This window comes from Mchenga conophoros, linkage group LG16 (assembly GCF_057382185.1).
Source record: "Mchenga conophoros isolate Kocher_MC1m ecotype Shallow Benthic linkage group LG16, M_conophoros_male_GT1.1, whole genome shotgun sequence".
Lineage (NCBI taxonomy): Eukaryota > Metazoa > Chordata > Actinopteri > Cichliformes > Cichlidae > Mchenga > Mchenga conophoros.
The window spans coordinates 20,998,665-21,005,570 of NC_140541.1; the positions used below are offsets into that span (position 1 = coordinate 20,998,665).

At 39.7% G+C, this 6,906-nt stretch overlaps 1 long non-coding RNA gene across 1 annotated transcript; it reads right to left on the reverse strand.

Annotated features, from left to right (window-relative positions):
* Window positions 1–1,149: 1,149 nt before the first annotated feature.
* On the reverse strand, window positions 1,150–5,744 carry LOC146556702 (uncharacterized). Its single transcript, XR_014888974.1, has 6 exons — window positions 5,243–5,744; window positions 5,043–5,135; window positions 3,309–3,605; window positions 3,125–3,180; window positions 2,361–2,460; window positions 1,150–2,274 (listed from the first exon to the last, which is right to left on the reverse strand). It is a non-coding gene; the product is annotated as an uncharacterized LOC146556702 (long non-coding RNA).
* Window positions 5,745–6,906: the final 1,162 nt, after the last annotated feature.

Consider the following 6,906-nt stretch of genomic DNA (forward strand, 5'->3'; position numbering starts at 1 on the left):
ATAACACAGAGAGGGAACACCCAGTCACAGCCTGAAAAACAGCCTTGATTTGTTACATTGTTGAATTTCATTGCTGGGTGGATCTTCTTCAAAACTGCCTGTGTTTCTATTTGTCTCTCAGATAGTTTCTGCATTAGTGAAAAAAAACTATTTGTCAAGGCTCATGTGGATTTGTGGAACTCCCTTTCGTGCCTCCGTTTCTGTTGATGAAGCTGCTCATGAAACCTGTTGGAATAGTGCCCGTTGATCCTTGCTCTTCAATTTCAAGACATATTTTTCTACTTTCTCAGTGTCGTGGCATGTTTCCTGGCAGAATAAGAAGATAAAGCACTTTCCCCTAAGAAGCTGTTCTCTAGTGTTTGCTCGGAGCAGCCTTTAGGAAGCCAAATGCTTTTAAACATATATATATATTTTTTTTTTATTATTTGGCTTTTATGGATAGCAATGTGTACAACATTATTCACTTTTATCGTAGTGCTGAGCACATGCAATAATCCAAATTACAGTTTCCTGTCCTGTTCAAATATAGCTGTTTCTTTCTCCTCACTTTTCTCTCATGTGATGAGCAGACCAGTGTAGCAGAGTCCATTATTAGCTGCTATACATGCTGGCTTTCTGCCAGGCCTCTCTGGTAAGCCACTCAAAGAGGCCAGCAGCAGCCAAAGCCTCAAGCGTTCCCATGCCAAACAAAGATATGTCAGTAAAGTCAATATTAGCCTTTTATGCTGCCAACCAGCAGCAGGAAAAAAATGAATAAAAGAAGGGGAAAAAATGTCTGAAAGGATATCTAGAGGCTGAATGAAAACACAGGGATTGTGGAAACGTCAGTGAAGTGCTCTTAAAGGTCTGTGTGCCTACAGGAGGTCCTGACCCATCACGCTCCTGCTCTCACTTCCGTCCGTTCCCTGTGTGAGGTTAATTGGACAGTGGGACAACACTCTGTCAGGATGTGTATGTGTGTGTGTGAGAGTCCATAGAGCCATTCACATAGCCCTCTTCTTTTCTAATGGAACGTAAAGCAATTTCCCCTGATAATGGTGCTTGGCTGTTACAATCCAAGCTGAAGACTCAGAAATCCATGTTGTTACATTTACAAGGATCATTGTTGATGAAGTGTATCTGGAGACTTATTATCATACATTTCGTGTAATTACTTTGGACTTTCCCTCTCAGCTGAATGTACAGAGAGAGACAGCGGTAGGGTTTCATTACGTTTACTTACTTGCTCTATGAAACATTAAGACCTAAGGATTTGAGAAAGGATCTGTCTGTTCTTTGCCCTGTGTGACTGTTAAATATGATCTTTCATACAAAAGAGGTATTGATCTCAATGAGATTAACTGACTAAAGATAGGATTAATAAACTGTGGTGAATCTGGAGAGAAAGGCTTGAATGTTTTACTTTGCAACCTGGCATTAAGTGTCAGTGACTGAAAGGGATGAGCATTAGGTACATCAGAAAGATCCTGACATTAAGTGAAATTATCAGTGTTAGATGAGTCATAAGTAAAAAGTACACTAATATTAGAAGAGATAAATATATTATCACCTACTTAAGTTGGTGACTTTGAGAGGCTTATTGGATTTTACCTTTAGTTTTCTGGCTTCTGCATATGGATATGTTTATTTTTTCTTATGTACAGTACTGTGGAAAAGCCTTTGAACCAACTCTTCTTTATAACCAGATGCTCTTGCCATTTTTTTAAAAAGTGGTCTTGAGCAATAGGTGTCCAACACTGGCTGCAACACTCATTTTCAGTCCAGTGTTTGTACCTTTAGGATTTAAAGGAATGTTTTCACTAACCTATGAATCATGCAAGAAAAAAAAACAGGCACCTAATTCAAAGGATGAACCAGTGTTGTCTACACATAACAGACAACTTTAAATTATATCTTTGTTACAAACAGTCTTTCATAAAAGCATATAATTTGTTCTCATTTCTTTAGTTGAATCTATGAAAAATGCCAAAGATAACACATTGCTATAAAATAGCATTTTTCCACCAACAAGGTGATTTCCAAAGAGCTGTTAGCTGCACTTGGCATATATACATATGATGTATCCTTCAACAATTTTAAGAAACTGGACAAGTAAAGTAAAAAAAAGACCCAAGAAGTCAGGTCTAAAAAAAAGTAACTACAGTAGATAGTTACTTTGTGAAAGCCATGACTTTCAGAAAAAGAAAAAGAAATCCAGCAAAAACCTGAAACAGGACCTGAAAGATGTATCTGGCCCTTCAACTGACCCATCTCCAGTGGCTGTCAAGATGCTGTCTTAAAAAAGAGAAGGAAGGAAAAAAGGCTGAGGTATGCCAAACTACACAAGAACTGAACTGAAAATCAGTGGCAACAGGTCTTACCGAGAGATCAATTCAAATGTGAAATTTTCTGTTCAAATCATTGTCACTATGTTTGGAGGAGGAGCAGGAGACCGGTGCCACAACGAGCGTCTACAGCCATCTGTAAAACATGATGGAAATTGTCAAAATTAATGGAATTTGGAACCAAGAAAAGTATCATCAGATTTTGATCCACCATGATATACCATCTGGAAAGACTCTGATTGGCAACAGCTTAATTTACAGCATTACAGACACACTGCCAGGGTAGTAAAAGCACATCTGGGTAGAAAAAGCACACAATGAAACATTATCAGTCATGGATCGGCCTCCCTAGAGCCCGGATCGAAATGTTCTCAAAACAGCTTGAACAGCAGCCAACATCCAAAGATGAGTTTTGGAATGTCCATCAAGAAGGCTGGAGAACTTTCCCCAAAGACTACGGAGAGAATTCACAAGAAAGCTTGCCTAAGAGCTGGCAGTGGAGACAGTGGTTATAGTTGGTTATATTAGTCATAGTTTTTATAGTTTTATGTTGAGGTAATTATACTGATTTCTAGGCCCAGTTCAAACCACTTCAGATCCACACTATGTTTTAATGTGTTATATTTTTTTAATGTATAAATTGTTCCCAAATATTACAAAATAAAATCTTGAAGTCTTAAAATTTACTCCGCTTCCTTTTTGGTTTAAAAACTTTTTTATATTTTTTGCTCTTTTTTCCACCACTAAAGTAGTAAAATTCACAAATGATTGTTTTAGGCAGTTTGACATAGTTCACTTACTGCTCTCCTCCCTGGAGAGCCATCCTAGTCAAAATCCTGTCAGGAGAGCATTTGACCTGAACGACAGGAAGAGAAAATGTCACAGACAGTTAGCGTCTGCGTCCACGTAAGATGTGAACAAGTGGTTGAACTTGTATACACACACATAACTGCATATATATATATATTCACTCTTTTTTCTTACCTTTCCCTGTGCTGCAGTTGAAATCCCTAAATTGCTCCTCGCTGAGAAAAAAGGATTTGGGCGAATTTGTCTAAACTGCTTGGCTCTTTAGCACGCTCCACAGTGGGTCCAGCAGCTGTTCAAGGCACCAGATGGGGTCAGAATCCATCCTCCCACTTAAATCATGCGATAGTGATGGTTCTCAAATATTTTTCGCAATAAGCTTATTTTGTCCAAAGGAAATGGACGCTCAGTGCCAAAGAGTTTTCTCCACAGCTGAGTCATGCTTAGCAGCTGATGTTCCTTTTAACATTTAATCTGTTTTCAACAGAGGAGAAAATAGTCACAATTCACAGTTTAGGCAGAATATGGATACAAAAACAAGTTGCTTTATGAAGAACTGGAGGACAAGTTGGCACACTAAATTCAGGACCGTGTACCTTTTTAGAAGAAGAAAGGAATGCTCATATAGTATAGGACTGATCTTGGAAAGCATTTTTATTAGAAGTGGATTTACAGTTTTCATAAACCAAACCCCTGCACTCTGCAGGCACACACTGAGGGAAAATATTAAACTTGGCAGTGTTTTGTTGCATCCAGACTTCAAATATGAAAGATTAAATCAGGTGGATTACATTTTTTTATGAAGTCAGGGGGTGATCTTTGCTTAGATTAACCTCTCTGTGGGCTACTGATATTAAATCACCAAAAAAATTCTTTATAAATGTGTTTTCATTCTCCTATAACCCCATGCTATTATTTTTAAAAAAATATGCTCCCACTTCTGGTCTTTTGAAGTGACAAGTCCAGCATGAAGCACTAAATTACGACTCATGGAAGATTGCATTTCTCCCTAGAGGGGGTTTTCACAGGCAATTACTGTTTTATGCTTGCCACTAGTGCTAGGAAGTGTGCTGTGGTCAGGGCACACATGCCAAGGTCATGTCAAAGAATACAAACCATGACGTATGCCGGGTGATGCTGTTTAAATAAAATCCTGTGCACACCCCTCATTTCTGTTTTTCTTTTTTTTTTCCCAAGGAGCCAGACTTTTTGGTCATTTTTAAAGTGGTCTTGAGCTTCTAATATTGGCTGCTTTTTCACTATTTTCAGTCCGGTCTTTGTACCTGACCATTTTCAAATGAATGTTTTTGTTTGTTAAGCCACTTAACACTGACCTATGAATCATTCAAGCATAAAAAGGCACCAAACTCAAGGGAACCAGTGTTATGTCTACAATAACAGACTTATTATTAGCAAAGAGCCAATTTTAAATTGTATCTTTAGGCACTTTGTTACAATAGCCTGTTGCACAAACACATAATTTGAAGGCCAAAGACATAGTTTAAAATGGTCTCAGTGGAAGGGTGGCTGTCAAGAAGTCAGTCTTACTGAAAGGAAAAAGGGAGAAAAGGCTGAGGTATGCCAAAATGCACAACAACTGGACTGAGAATCTGTGGCAACAGGTCTTATGTAGTGATTAATCCTTTTGTTTGAATCTTTGTTATTATATAACAGGATGTGAGAAGACATGTATGACAGTGAGTGTCTACAGCCGTCTGCAAAATCACTGCTGTGATTTTCAGCCAGTCATTTTGGGGCTCTTGTCAAAATGGATGAAATTTTGAATGCAGAAGAATACCATCAGCATTTCCACCACTTAATACCAACTGGAAATCATCTGATTAGTAACAGTTTTGCTTTTCAGCATTACAACGATCCCAAACACACTGCACTGATGCAATAAGAGCATACCTGGACAGAAAAACACACAATGGAACACCGCCAGCCATGGATAGGCGTCCCCAGAGCACAGACTTCAAAATTACTGAAGCAGTGTGAGATCATCTTGACAGAAAATAGAACAAAAGATCCAAAAAGTTGATTTATCACTTGGATGGGTGATGAAATGCTATGTCCAGATGAACAGAATGAACTTTTTGGGATTTCCTTACCTGGTTGACTCAGAATACATCAAGACAAGAGCTTTGAAAGGAGAACTATTCCTGAAGACAGCTTAAAGAAATGAGAAGACTTCGAGGGTGGGGTGCCCTCTGCCTCTCGGCCTGGGGCTCGGTCACTCTGGCACAGCTGGCTGCCGGCGGAGCTCAGGGGCACATCACTGCAACCCCCCCTGGCTTCTGCTCAGCGGCTGCTGAGCGACCCCTCATCTGGGACTCTCCTCAGCTCTTTCTGGGATAGTGGTGCAGCTGCCCCTCTGTTGGTCTTCCTTGGTCTCTTGTGTTCTGGGGGCCTCTGGATGTCTGGAGTTTTGATCTCCTCCATACCTGCTTCATGCCCTGGAGGACGGGGCTGTGGCCCCCCCACACCCTCTAGCAGATCATTACATGAAGGAACCTTTTAAAAACAAGCGCGTCCATGCTCACAGGTGTACACACGGGTGCTCACACACACAAACTACACCCTTTTTGGCTCCTACCTCAAAGCACACTGTGCACTGTCGATATTACGTGCTGCACAATAATGTTTAATATTTAGTATTTACTGTTATATTCCCATATATCATCGTGATGTTGTTTATTGTATTCCTCTCTTTTTCTTCTGCTTGTTTTCTTTTTTCTTTCTCAACAGGTGATCCAGGTGATTGATATATGTATTTTTTTGTCTGCTTAGTTACAGTAGTTGGTTTTTGTTTTTTTGCCCTTTATCCCTGTCCCTCTTCTCCGCTGTTTTTTCCCCCTCTTCCTTTCTCCCTTTTCTTTTCCTCATCCATAATTCTGATGGCAAAAGAACCAAACGGGACAGGCAAATAAAAAAAAAAAGAAATGAGAAGAAACCTGCCTAAGAGAGCTCAGGCTGTGTTGCAGAATGAAGGTGGTCTTACCAAATATTGACTTTGAAGCTTGTTAGAATTACTCAAGCTGTTTTTGTCTGATATACTGTTTTTCTAATGTACCTTTGCCCACATGTCACATATAGCATCCTTGTAACGTGTCTAAACTTAAGATACATACACAAAAGAAGGAAACAAAGTTGATCAGGAGCATTAACCTAGCCGAGGGAGGTAGCGCCCACCCCACCCTTCCCTTTCCACTTATGGACCCCGACCACGATGACATAAAGCCAAGGAAGGGAGAGGCTAAAAAGATATGTTCCACACTGTCCTTCTGACCATCACAAAAAGGGTAATTCCTGTTTGTTTGTTCAGGCTTTTAGAGTTCAACTCCTAGCGAGAAGAAGGAGGAAGGTTACAATCAAGATGATACATAAAAGGTTTGGAGTTGCACCAAGTTCTTAATAATCAACAACAGAACAGGAAAAACGATAAAACACTGAGCAGCATGGTCACCATTTGTGTTCCTGGTTTTAATTGTGGAGGGTTAAGGGTCACAAACCCAGCTTATGCGTAAACATGCATATGTGCTGCTGAATGTGCATGTGCATACGATATCTGGAAGAGTACTTAAAACACAAACAGAGGGACTTTTTTTTCTTTTATGAACACACCATCCCTCCTGCAGATGATTAATTGTTATAGGATAGGCTGTCTCTATTATGTTGTGTTACCAGTATGATGGCATTAGCTGAGGTTGCCTCTGATTTGCTACTGTATATAATTAATTCTGGTACATGATTTACCTCAGAAGACTGTTAAGCT